The sequence below is a fragment of the Thamnophis sirtalis genome, unplaced genomic scaffold (assembly GCF_051295495.1).
Source record: "Thamnophis sirtalis isolate CommonGarterSnake01/CBP01778 unplaced genomic scaffold, rThaSir2_p1.2 scaffold_20, whole genome shotgun sequence".
NCBI lineage: Eukaryota > Metazoa > Chordata > Lepidosauria > Squamata > Natricidae > Thamnophis > Thamnophis sirtalis.
In genome coordinates this window covers 871,983-885,956 of record NW_028261400.1, presented here as the reverse complement: position 1 = coordinate 885,956, position 13,974 = coordinate 871,983, and the positions used below count along the sequence as shown (strand labels likewise).

General features: G+C 42.9%; 1 protein-coding gene and 1 long non-coding RNA gene across 2 annotated transcripts in view; one reads left to right on the top strand and one right to left on the bottom strand.

Moving 5' to 3' along the window:
* The window catches only part of LOC148042234 (uncharacterized), an 845,903-nt gene that overhangs the window by 14,449 nt on the left and 817,480 nt on the right, over positions 1-13,974 (top strand). The window lies entirely within an intron of this gene.
* Positions 7,181-7,966, bottom strand: LOC148042250 (uncharacterized). Its single transcript, XR_015695233.1, has 2 exons — positions 7,594-7,966; positions 7,181-7,343 (listed from the first exon to the last, which is right to left on the bottom strand). It is a non-coding gene; the product is annotated as an uncharacterized LOC148042250 (long non-coding RNA).

Here is a 13,974-nt window from a genome sequence, read left to right as displayed (position 1 = left end):
GGACTTTCTCTTTTGAAATCCTCCGTAAAACCCTTTGTAAAAAAAAAAAAAAAGGGGGGGGGAGGAATTTCTTTTTCTCCAAATAGCACAGTGGATTAGCAATTTAGAATAAATAATTAAAACCAAAATATAATGGCATCCAAATCAACCTCTGTGAAATTACCTCTGAAAACGTCTCCCATACCTGGCACAAAGTTGCAGCCCCCACCATCTATGCCCCCTAGTGGAGACGTACTAACAAAAGAATTTTTCCTGGAAATGTTCAAAGAATCCAGAGAACAGAACTTAGAAATGTTTAGAGAATCCAGAGAACAGAATCTAGAAATGCTTAGAGAGTTCAAAGATGAAATAAGGAATGAGATGGAAGTTCTATATGACAAATTCGATACTAGGGTCACTAAAATGAATGATAATATGATGGGAATTGTAAATGTGATAACAGAATATATTTCTGGAATGGAAGATAATTTAGAAATTCTCAATGAAGCTAAAACTAACCTGATATCCAAAACTGAAGTGGTGGAACAAAAAATTGATAATGCTGAAAAACAAATTATTATGATACAGTATAAGCAGATGGAGCTTGCATTAAGAGTGAGGGGGCTGCGTGAAGAAAAGCAGGAGAACTTAAAGCAAATGTTTTCTGAAGCTTTTGACCGTCTGGTGGGAAAACCGGGATCCAATTTTGATTGGCAGATTGACAAGACTTTTCGTGTTAACTCATGGGCGGCAAAACAAAGGCAACTTCCCCGAGATGTGGTAATATACTTTGTTACAAGAGAATCTAGAAATATGATGTTACAAGAGTCTTATAATACTAAGCTTCAAATTGGTGGACAGGACCTGATTGTTTTGAAAGAAATACCACCTCAGATGCTAAGAGCCAGAAGAGATTATGCTTTTCTGGTGGAAGAGCTCAGAAAGTGTCAGATACAGTACAGATGGGATGCCCCATTCGGTATTATAGTTACAATGGACAAACAAAGATATCGTCTCAGTTCTGTATGGAAAGCTCGTGATTTCTATCATAAGATTCTGAAGATGGGATACCCTGAATCTTCGGGATATGGTGAAAAACCACGAGACGAACAAGATAAACAGCAAACCACACAACCATCAGATAAAATGTATTATCTCCCTCTCCCGGAAGGGCAAGGAGTCAAGGAAAAAAGATCCAACCGTATGACCACCAGACAAACGGATAAACAAGCTACTATGCAACAATCTCAACAATCGTTGGCCACTGATCAAGGAGCTACTGCAACAAGCTCAGAAGCTGTGGGAGGAGCCAAACCAAAGGTGAGACAGGCCTTGCGGGAGGCTCTAAAAAAGCTTCAGGCAACCAAAAATGACAACTAAGATTTTGACATGGAATGTTAACGGACTGAACTCTCCACAGAAAAGAAAGAAAATATTTCATTATCTCAAACAGTTTAAGAATGACATAATTTGTTTGCAAGAAACTCATATCAAATCAACCGATCAAAAATATTTGTTTAACCCCAAACTGGGCCAACATTTTGCGACCTCAGCCATGGAAAAGAAAAACGGCATAGTAGTATACTTAAGAAAAGACATTAAAGCTGAGCTAATTGAAGCAGATCCCTTTGGAAGATATATTGCATTAGATTTAATCTTAGAAGGGAAAAAGACGTTACTTTTGGGAATTTATGCTCCTAATCAACAACAAGATGGATTTTATAGAAATCTCCATGCTAAATTAGTACAGTGGGACTTCGAGTCTTGCATATTATTGGGTGACTGGAATGGCGTGATCGACACTAAAAGAGATAAGAAGACAGCTCGCCCGAACACCAAATTTCAAGCTAAGTTACCCAAACCCTTTTTTGACATGCTGGACGACTTTGAATTGCGAGACGCTTGGCGCAAGAGGCATGCAGAAGAACATGACTTTACCTTTTTTTCCAACAGACATCAATCTCTTTCAAGGATTGATTTTATACTAATTACAAATGATTTACTTTGCAGGGTGAAGAAGACAAAGATTATGGCGAGAGTTCTTTCAGATCATAATCCAGTCTGGATGGAATTGGGAAGGGTAGCCCAGGCAAGAAGGTCCTGGAGGTTGAATGAAAACTTATTTAGATATGAAAAGTATGTTAATGATTGTAAAAAATTGCTATCGGAATATTTTGTTCTCAATATGAATAAGGGTACATCTATGGAATATGTATGGGATGCAAGCAAAGCGTATATGAGAGGAGTATTAATGAATATAAACAAAATACATAGACACAAACAAGGGCAAAAACGAAAAGAATTGGAAGAGGAAATTAAAGGGAAAGAGTCAGAATTAACATTGAATCCAGGAGATACAAAGATTAGGGAAACAATTGCTATATTAAAATCTCAGTTTGATATGCTGATCTCTGACCAGGTAGCCACCAGTTTATTATATGCTAAACATAATACTTTCTGCAATGCAAATAAACCCGGTAGGTGGTTGGCTTATCAGATTAGAAAAAAAAGGAAAGCTCGAAATGTATCCAAATTGTGTTACAGAGGGAAGGAAGTGTTTCAACAGGAAGAGATTCAAAAGGTATTTCGGGAATTTTTTACAGAGTTGTATAAAGGGGATAAAATTAAGGACGGAGATATAGACAAATACCTAGATAAAGAGAAAATCCCCCTAGTTAGAGAAGAACATAGGCATAAGCTGAATCAACCTATAACCTCTGGGGAAATTTTGCAGGCAATTAAACAATTAAAGTTAGGGAAAGCACCAGGCACAGATGGTTTAACAGCTGTTTATTACAAAAATTTACAGTTAGAAATGGTAGAACCCCTCAGAGAACTATTCAATAAAATTCAATCGGGAGGGAAAGTGCCCCCTTCGTGGAAGACTGCGTTCATATCGTTGATACCCAAAGAAGACCAAGACCTTACCCAACCAAAAAATTATAGACCTATTTCATTACTCAATGTAGATTATAAAATTTTTACTAAAATATTAGCAAATAGGCTAATGGGGGTAATTCAACAACTGATACATACCGATCAAACTGGTTTTATACAGGGCAGACAGATGAAGAACAACGTTAGATTAATTATTAACGCTTTAGAATACCTGGGAAAGAACAATCAAATCCCGGCCGCATTCATATTTTTGGATGCGGAGAAAGCCTTTGATCGAGTTAATTGGCAATTCCTGCTGAAGACATTGCAAAAAATGCAGATAGGAGATGGCTTTTTACGGTCAATTGGTGCAATATATCAGCAGCAAACAGCCCAGATCATTGTCAATGGAAGTCTGACAGACTCCTTTCAAATTGAAAAAGGTACAAGACAGGGCTGTCCTCTGTCCCCATTATTGTTTATTATAACTTTGGAAATACTGTTGAATAAGATACGGGGCTTGGATGGTTTAAAAGGGATCAAGATTAGGCAGCAAGAATATAGAGTCCGTGCATTTGCGGATGATCTGGTTATAATATTGGAACAACCGCAGGAATCTAGTAGGGTATTATTGAACACGATCAATCAATATGGTCAAGTCTCGGGATTTAAAATAAATCTAGGAAAAACCAAAATATTAGCTATAAATATGACTATCAAACAGAAGGAAGAACTGGGGGCGATGCTAAGATGTGAGGTAGTTAAAAAAGTTAAATATCTTGGAGTTAATATTTTAATCTCAAATGGGAAATTATATAAGCATAATTATGAACCACTTTGGCATAGTATACAGTTGGAGTTGAAAAGGTGGGGAAAACTGCATTTGTCCTTGCTGGGTAGAATAGCGGCAGTAAAAATGAACAGTTTACCAAAAAATTTATTTCTTTTTCAAATGTTACCAATACTTAAAAGAGATGCGAATCTTTTAGAATGGCAGAAGCGTATCAACAAATTTGTGTGGGCAGGAAAGAAGCCGAGGGTAAAGATGAAAATAATGCAAGATGCACGTGAAAGAGGAGGATTGAAATTACCTAACTTAAAATTTTACTACGACGCAGTGGCATTATCTGCAATTAGTGACTGGATTCATCTAACTAATGACAGAATTTTGAATATCGAGGGATATGACTTGTTATATGGTTGGCATGCTTACCTGTTATTTAACAAAAAAATGGATAAGAAATTTAAAAATCATATCTTAAGAAATGCTTTATTGCGGGTTTGGAAAAAATATCAACATAAATTAAATGATAAAGTGCCCATGTGGGCAATTCCTAGACATGCAATTGAAAATATGAATGTAGAACAAAAACACGATAGAACCACCTATAGACAACTTCTTATCTCAGAAAGAGGGGTGATGCAACTAAAATCTTTAGAGGTACTTAAAGAAGAGAAGGTAGTTCAAACGTGGTTTCAGTATGGTCAACTACAGGCTAGGTGGAAAACAGATCAAAAAATTGGCTTTGTAAAAGTTGAGGATAATTTGTTTAAACAAATAAGAGATCAAAGCTCAATGCATATAAAGAGGATATATAATGTACTAATACAGATGGATTCTGAAACGGAACTGATTAAGGATTGTATGATAAAATGGGCTCAGAATATCGAGGAACCAATAATGCTTGAAACATGGGAAAGAATCTGGGTAAGAAATGTGAAATTTACACAAGCACAAAACTTGAGAGAAAATTTTTATAAGATGTTTTATAGATGGCACCTAGATCCTAAAAAGTTTGCCTCTATGTATCCAAATGTTCAGCCTAAATGTTGGAGATGTGGTTCTTGTGATGCTACATATTTTCATATATGGTGGACATGTCGTAATGTCAAGGCATTTTGGATAAAAATATGGTGGATCCTGCAAAACATCTTCAAAAGAAGGATAAAATTTACCCCCCAGTTGTTTTTACTGGGTATATGTATTGACTTTACAGCAGCAGAGACTAATTTGGTTCTGTATTTAATAACGGCAGCAAGACTCTTGGTGGCGCAGTATTGGAAGAAGAAAGATTTACCTACAATTCAAGAATGGACTTTGAAAGTTATGAACTTAGCCGAAATGGCCAAAATTTCAGCATATCTCAAAGAACATTCAAACGAGAGATATAAACGAGACTGGAAAAAATGGATTGATTACATAAAAAGTAAATATGGGACTAAGAAACTCCAGATAGCTTATGCTTAGTATCAGTAACAATTTAAATTGTTTAAAATTTGGGTAACAGTAAGAAGCTGAGTTCAATGTAGAGATATTTTAGACTGTGATTGTCCAAAAGTTATACCACGTATGGTCTTTGGGAAGTCGGGGGGAGGGAAGGGAGGTGGGGATTTAGGGGGAGGGGGGAGGGGGGAAATACAATATGTGTTAAATTCCATGATTGTATTTGTATACTGTGGCTTTTCAATGTTAGTGCGAAAATAGAACAAACCGAATATACTGGAAGGTAATAGAAATATACCGAAGGAAAGAGTCGAGTGAAAGAAGAAGGAGGGTGGAGAGGGTGAGAGAGAGGAGGAGGAGAAGGGAGGGAGGGAATGGATTAGAGGGAGTGATAGGGTTAGGGTTAGAAAGAAGGGGAGGGGAAGTAGGCGTAGAGGGGTGTGTGAGAAGGAAGAATGAAAGTTGGAGGGGGTTGAAAGAGGGTGTATGGCGGGCCAAGGTGGTATACTGGGTTTGTATTGTAGAGGGCATTTTCTATATAAGTGAGGGCCGTGTTTATTACTCAATGTTATATGCCCTGATTAAGCACAGTGAATATGTGATTGTATAGAATGAAAACATAATAAAATATATATATATATTGGGGGGGAAAAAAAAGAGACCCCAAATCCTCTCCCTTCAGCTAGGACTCTCCTTTTGGGCAAGTCCTCCGGCCACTCACTTCTTGCAGCCTCCAAGTTGCTGACTGACTGCAGTAGGCTGGGTTTTTCTGCCTCTCAAATAGAATCCATCTAAGAATTAAATAACAATAATATCATCATAATGAGAAAAAACCCACAACCAAATTAGTTCAAACACTGACCATCCATCACATTGTCGTGCAAGGCAGAACGTCTGACATCCTTCGCTCATCAATGATGGGGATGTTGGGGTAGATGGGTCCCGGTATGTACGGTTCCACCGTGATTATGGTGGCCTCCACATCTTCCTTTCGTTGTTCTGGCGACACTTGCAGACACCTTTTTCTGGGGATTGAAGAAGAAGAAAAGAATCAAATATAATTGACTGGTACATTGTTTTCTTAACAATGATAACAAAGATAATTCTTAATGGGGGCTCCAGATTTTCAAGAAAAAATTGGGGGTTGGACTAGAAGACCTCCAAGGTCCCTTCCAGCCCTGAGGGAGTCTATACTTTCTCCTGTTAGTTCCACCAACATTTTGGGGGGCTTTCAGTGCCCCAGGGCTCCCCAGGTCGTGGTGATGCCACTCCCCTGATGAGGAGCGACTTACTTGCATGGGTGAACAAATATGCAGAGGTCAATGAAGACATAGACCCCAAGGACAAACAAAGTCGCCTTCCAGGGGCCCCCATAACTTGTCAGAAGTTGCAAAGAGGAAAGAACTGAAGAGGAAATGCTTTTGTAAAGTTGATTTGAGTCTTTTAAATTTATTTTGTAATGTAAATATACATCTGGATTTGGAATACCCTTCAAGATCCTTTTTTAATCCCTTCAATTCTGTTCCGAAATGGAAGAGACTGAGCTCGTGTGGCCATCCAGTGAGAACCCTCAGAACTTCCTTGGAGACTCTGGAAAATGACTTTGGTCATATTTGGAACCTATGTGTTGTTTGGCCTCTGCGTTGAAGGTGTTGCAAGCGTCACCAGAACCTCCAGCTGAAGATGAGGAGGAGGCCTCCATCACGGTGGAACCTCCATACCGGAATCCATCGATCCCAACATCACCATAATTGGCGATGTCAGACTTTCAACCCTGGGTCAACAATGTGATGGCTGGAATTTAACCCATGGCCACAATTTGTCCTGGGGCAAAAGAAACACAGATTGAATATTTTAATAATAATGAAATAGTAAGCAAGAAACAAAACAATGAAATAAAACTGAGCAACCAAATTAAGGTTAAAGGCTCCTAATTTTCTTTCCTGTTAGCTTCCATAGTCCAACCACCCCCACCCAAGACCCCAAAGATAGAAATGCAAAAGAACAAAAGGCATTAAGAATTAAATAAAAAGAGCAATAACAAAATGCCTTTAAAATAGAAGAATAAAGAAAACCTGACAACCAAATTAGTTCACTTACCAACCATCACATTGTCGTGCAAGGCAGAACGTCTGACATCCTTCGCTCATCAATGATGGGGATATTGGGGTAGATGGGTTCCGGTAGGTACGGTTCCACCGTGATGATATCAGCCTCCAGGTCTTCAATTTGTTTCTCTGGTGACGCTTGCAGACACCTTTTTCTGGGGAGTGAAGGAGAAGAAAAGAATCATAACTGACTGGTACTTTGTTTTCTTAACAATGATAATGAAGCTTAATGGGGGCTCCACATTTGCAGCTGATCCGCAGGCCATATTTAAGGGGCGGAGCCTCCATGACTGGGAGAAGGGGGGCTGCCTCCTGTGCTGGCCTTGCCCACCTCTTCACTTATATTAGCCCACCCCAAAGAAGTCAGGCTAGGGCTTATTTTCAGGGAAAGACGGTATTTCTGACCTTTCCTGTTGTTCCCTCAATGCTCGGTTCTCCCTGAGAAGCTCCTGGTCCTCTTCAGCTTGTTCCTGAACTCTGCAGTGGAGATGATGGCTTTCCTTGTTTACATCACTGAGTTCTTTCTCCAAACTATTGATTCTGTGTTGGTTGTTTTCTCTGAGGACTTCCGCCTTCTCCCCAGCTTGTTTTTGAACCCTGCAACTCAGATCTCGATTCTCTTTTCTGAGCTGGTCTCATCTGAAATATTTCTTCCGTAAAAGATCTAAACCAGAGTAAAATTAGCTTCCTTGGGTTTGTGACTTGAGTCATCAGGCTTGTTTAAAATTAAAACTAATTAAAATACCTGCTCTTTTGTTTATTGGCTGGCAATTCAATAGAATAGAATAAAATTCTTTATTGGCCAAGTGTGATTGGACACACGAGGAATTTGTCTCTGGTGCAGATGCTCTGAGTGAATATAAGGAGAATAAAATACATTCATGAAGAATCATAAGCCACAACACTTAATGATAGTCGTAGGGTACAAATAAGCAATCAGGAAACAATATCAATATAAATCGTAAGGATACAAGCCACAAAGTTACAGTACTACAGTTGTAAGTGGGAGGAGATGGGTGATGGGAATGATGAGAAGACTAATAGTAATGCAGCCATAGTGAATGGTTGTATGTCTATGTATAATGTTCTGTGTTTTGAACAAGTTAAAAAGAGTCAGGTCTTATTTTTCCCAACCTTGTTCCAGGCAATGTAATTCAACCTAGAACTATGGGGGAGAGGGAGAGGGAGGGAGAGAGAGGAGGGGAGTATTTAAGATGAAATTCTTCAATTGGAATTGAATTGAAATTCTTCAATTTCAGCCTTGAAATTTCCATGGTCTTCCTGTAAATTATGAAGAAAAGAGAGAAATTGGCCTCCTTACTTTTTTTCACTTGAAACATGATATTGTTTTGTCAATTAAAAAAAATATTAAACATAACTTGGTGTGTTTTGTGTGTCTGTGTGTGTATATACAGAATTCAGTTTTTCTCTTTCTGCTATAACAACCAGCAGTTTCTCCTTACAGGAAACAAAGCTTCAGCCATTTGTTGGGGTATATGAGAAATGAGTAGATTTTTCAGGGGCTTCAGCTGTGCCTGAATGCTTCTGCAGCCACATTATTCTATTCTTTTTTATTCTCCTCTTTTCCGCCTAAAAGATTCCAGATCGCAGGATCCAATCTGGGTCGGTCACTGGGGCCTCAGGCTGAGCCTCCTGAGCTTTCGGACTCATGCTAGGACCCCCCCTCAGGAACTCAGGGACTTGATGAGGGTCAGAAAGAGCCGAGGTGGCGCAGTGGTTAGAGTGCAGTACTGCAGGCCACTTCAGCTGACTGTTAGCTGCAGTTCGGCGGTTCAAATCTCACCGGCTCAAGGTTGACTCAGCCTTCCATCCTTCCGAGGTGGGTGAAATGAGGACCCAGACTGTGGGGGGCGATATGCTGACTCTGTAAACTGCTTAGAGAGGGCTGAAAGCCCTATTAAGCGGTATATAAGTCTAACTGCTAGCAGCCCCCGGGGGTCTCCAGGGAAGCCTTGCCTCTTTCCTGCCTCTTCCTCTTCCTCTTCGGGACTTTGAATTCAGGCATCAAACAGACCAGAGACTGTACAGGCAGTCCTCGATTTATGGCAGTTCATTTAGTGACCATTCAAACTTACAAAGTGACTTATAACCATTTTTCACACTTACGACCATTTCCATGGTCACGTGATCAAAATTTCGATGATGTACAATTACCTCCTATTTATGACGGTCGCCATATCCGGGGGTCACGTGATCCCCTTTTGCGACCTTCTGACCAGCAAAGTCAATGGGGAAGTCAGGTTCACTTAACAACTGCAGTAATTCACTTAACAACGGTGGCAAGAAAGGTTGTAAAATGGGGCAAAATTCACCTAACTGTCTCGCTTAGCAACAGAAGTTTTGGAGTCAATTGTGGTCATAAGTGGAGGACAACCTGTTGTAGGAGATCTTGTAAAATCCAGAGGAGGGGGCTTGGGGCCTGGGGAAGGGGAAAGCAAATAGAAAAGGGAGAAAGAAAAACAGAAAATTTTATCTCCACTTTCTTGAGTTATCACAACATTCACACAAAACACACAGACTGGAATAAATGGTGGATGGGGGCAGGGCAGCATTCGCACTCAGCACCAAAGGAAATCCAGCTTTTTTTGAAAGGGAGAAACGTACAATTTCCGTTTCTGTAAAACTCTGCAGGGTTTTCAACCAGATGGTTGGTTCTGTTTACATGCACACAATTTTAATATAGGCAAATAAACCATGAAAACCCACCTTCTCTTTCCCTGCACAAAGCTACAGAGCCCCCTCCCCTCCCTGGTTGTGTCTGCAGGGACTTTTATCATCATCACAGCCCTGCAGAGACCCCGGATTTCCTCCTCTCTGCTTCTCAGCTGAAGGAAGAAATTCCGCTTGTGTGGAATCCAATTGATGGGAGGCAGTTTGATTAAAAAACCATCTTCTATTACTGATATTTGAAGGTCTTTGTCCGCTTCTCAGCTGCCTTCGGGGCTTCCGATTAGAGCCTTGCCATGCAGGAAGCCAATTAATTCATCAAAAGGAAAACAAAAGTGGGGGCCCTGGACACACACACCCCATCCCTGGGCCACAGTGGGTCTCCCAGTTTCTTTGGGAAAGTTTTCTTCCCCAAGCAGAGCCAGCCCCCACACACCCCAAGCTGGGCAGGGTCGCTCGAGCACCTCCAGGCGGGCTGGCTGCCACTGTTCCCTGTGTGGCTATCCTGGGTGGGATGGTGGTGGCCGCAGCCTCTGGAGACGGAGCCCCAATGTGGCCCTGCAGGAAAAAGGAACCCTCGATGCCCGCTGTCAGCCTCTGCTTTGCTGCTGCTTCAGCTGCCATTGAAACGGGGAGGGGGGGCATGGTATTTGGGAGGGGATTACTAATTGTGCTGGAGGAAGAGTCTGGAGTTCTGCTGCCTGTCTTACTGCGCATTCGGAGGAGGTTTCCCGCCAAGGCCAACGGCACCGACATTCCATCTGGGTGATGCATTTCGAAGTTATCGCACACCTGACACTTGGGAGAATTATGATTGGACTGTAACTGGGATGCCAAGGGGTGGGGAATGGGTTATTCTATATATCATTTGCTTTCGCGCCTAAATAATCAGTCTTCGCTTTGCTACGCTTCTAATCATTTATAATTAGTAAAAGTACACTTGATTTCTATCAATGGAGTCTCGTGGTTTTCTTTCCTAATTATTCAATGGAGGAGTGCTGACACCCACAGCCCAGCTGGGATGAAGCCCCTCCAAGCACCCCCAGCTCTCTACCACTGTGCTCCGCCCGGGCTTCTTGGAGGGGCTCCCGGGCAGCCCCCAGGGAGGGTGGAGAAGGGCCTGGAGTCTGGACAGTGGGCGGGACTGGACCTCAGAGAGGCCAAGAGGGACCCGGAGTCCAGAGAGGGAAAACGAGGCGAGGAAGATAATAAAGAGAAAGATTGAGGGGAGAAAAGAGAGGGAGGGGAAGGAGGGAGGACCCCAGGCCCACCCTCTTCCTTAACGGCTGTTCAACCTTCTGTAAAGCCAGGCAGGAGAATTGGTGCTTCTGCAAGTTATGGGATTCCCTCTTGCATGCAGTCACAGCTAAAACGACAAAGAAAAGGAGGGCAATTTTATACGGACGTATAAACAAAAGAGGAAAAAATGCACCATTCTTTCAACATTAACAAAAAATCCAAAACTCCTCCCTGCAGGTCTTTGCATGGAATCCATCCCGACCGCAGAGAGATCCAGGGATTCCTCCTCTCCTCAGCCGGAGGAAAGAAACGGTTCAGGTGGAATCCAGTTGACGGGAGACGTAGATAGAAAATCACGTAATGGAAGGATAGGATTTGTCTGTGGATGATTAGCGTTGAGGGCCTCCGGTTGCAGCCTTGCAAGGCAAAAGAAACAGACCTGGATGGGATTCTGGCTCAAGCAGGAGGCCCTCTAGGGCAGGGGTCCTTTTTAAAGGGGGCCAATTCATGGTCCCTCAGATTGTTGGGAGGGGCAGACCTGCTGGATGGAAGTGGCCAGGTGGTCATGTGTCTGGGTGGGCCTGGCTAATTTAACAGCCCATTGAACAATTAACACTTTAATTTGTTTTGCTCCTGGGATTCTTTTATTTGCTTCTGTTTGCATGTTGCTCTTTTGGTTGCCTTTTCTTCTTACTAGATTTTATTTTTTCCAGTTGTTTAGGAGTCTAGTGGTTCATTTCAGGAAAGTCCCTTTGGCAGCAATTCTTCTCAGCCCCAAGGAGATTGACAAATCTCTCTCTGTCGCTCTGTCTCTCTTTCTTTCTCTCACTCGCCGCCTCCCTCTGTCTCTCTCTCTCTCTTTTTCTGTATGTCTCTCTCTTTCTTTCTCTCTCCCTCTCTCTCTTACTTTCTCTCTTTTCTCTCTCTTTCCCTCTCTCTTTCTCGGTCTCCCTCCCTCTGTCTCTCTCTCTCTCTCTATCTTCTCTCTCCCTCTCTCTCTTGCTCTGTCTCTCTTTCTTTCTCTCACTCGTCGCCTCCCTCTGTCTCTCTTTCTCTCTCTCTCTTTTTCTGTATGTCTCTCTCTTTCTTTCTCTCTCCCTCTCTCTTACTTTCTCTCTTCTCTCTCTCTCTTTCCCTCTCTCTTTCTCTGTCTCCCTCCCTCTGTCTCTCTCTCTCTCTATCTTCTCTCTCCCTCTCTCTCTTGCTCTGTCTCTCTTTCTTTCTCTCACTCGTTGCCTCCCTCTGTCTCTCTTTCTCTCTCTCTCTTTTTCTGTATGTCTCTCTTTCTTTCTTTCTCTCTCCCTCTCTCTTACTTTCTCTCTTCTCTCTCTCTCTTTCCCTCTCTCTTTCTCTGTCTCCCTCCGTCTCTCTCTCTCTATCTTCTCTCTCCCTCTCTCTCTTGCTCTGTCTCTCTTTCTTTCTCTCACTCGCCGCCTCCCTGTCTCTCTTTCTCTCTCTCTCTTTTTATGTATGTCTCTTTCTTTCTCCCTCTCTCTCTTCCTTTCTCTCTTCTCTCTCTCCTCTCTCCCTGTCTCTTTCTATATCTCTCCTCTCTCTCTGTCTCTCTGTCTCTCTTTCTTTCTCTCCCCCTTTCTCTCCCCATCTCTCTCTCTCCTCTATCTCTTTCTCTCTATATATCTTCTCTCTCTCTCTCTCCTTCCCCACTCTCTCTTTTCTCTCTCTCTCTCCCCCCTCCCTCTATCTCTATTTCTATTTTTCTCCCTCTGTCTATCTCTCTCTCTTTCTCTCTCTATATATCTTCTGGAGTTGGTGGGTGAAAAACGGGCCTGTTTTTCACCTCCCCCACCCCCAGAAACATTTTGCAGTCCCAAAGTGGGCTGAAATGGCCCTTATTTGGCCTCCCAGGGCATCTCTCGATTTTCATTTCTCCAGAAGCCCCCTGCAGGGCAACAATGTTGGTCTTCCCTTCCAGTTCCAGCCCACGGGGCTCGCGAAGGTCAGTCCTGCCCTCAGCCAAAGGGTGGAATTCCTATTCCCTGCTCCTCTCCTGAAAGGCGTCCGGTGTCTTGGTCCATTTCCCTGGACATAGGATGACTGCTGAGTCTATCCACTGCCTCCGATATTCAACCAGACACAGAGTTCCCCTCCGGTGTTTCCAAAACCATCGGGAGCCCCTGTGGATCCCCCTGCCAGACCGCCCCCAGAGTGGAGAAATCTCCCCCTTGCTTTTCTCCCTGAGATTCTGACGTTTTCCCCTTCAGATTGTGATCTGTCTGATCTCGGTCCTTCTCTCGGTCCTTCTCCTGGCCATCCTCTCCTCTTCCTTCCCTGCGCTGATTATTGGGGTCCTTGGATTCACATCTGGGGCTGTTTCTCTTCCCACTCAGGAGGAAATGTTTTCTTAATCATCCCCTCCAATTTCACCCTCTCCCTTTCTTTCCTGTGGCAGCACCAGTGGGCGCTTTGGACCCCATCCCATCCCTGGGACACAGCCGGTTCTCTGTTTCTTTGGGAAACATTCCTTCCCCAAGCAGAGTCCACCTGAGTCCCATCATCCACTCCCCCCCTGCCTAGGATCAGCTCAGGCAATTCCTCCATTCAGGCAAAGGAAAAAAGGGAGTCTGGACAGAGTCTCTGGGTGAGTCTCCGTTCTTCAGCCCAGAAAGGTCACACTGATCCCTCCAAAGCCACATCCCCCCGGCCTCTTGGACGCTTCCGGCCATTGCTCAGCTGAGATTGCAGCAGGGCCAGAGTGGCTGAGGATTTGGGTGGAAGGGACCATAAACACTCCACAAACCTCCCCAGCCACAAGAGACTCTTAGACACAGGCTGTGGCCTCACACAAACTCCTCAATGGTGCCTTGATGTGGTGTCAGGAAGGCACATGGGATCAATCTC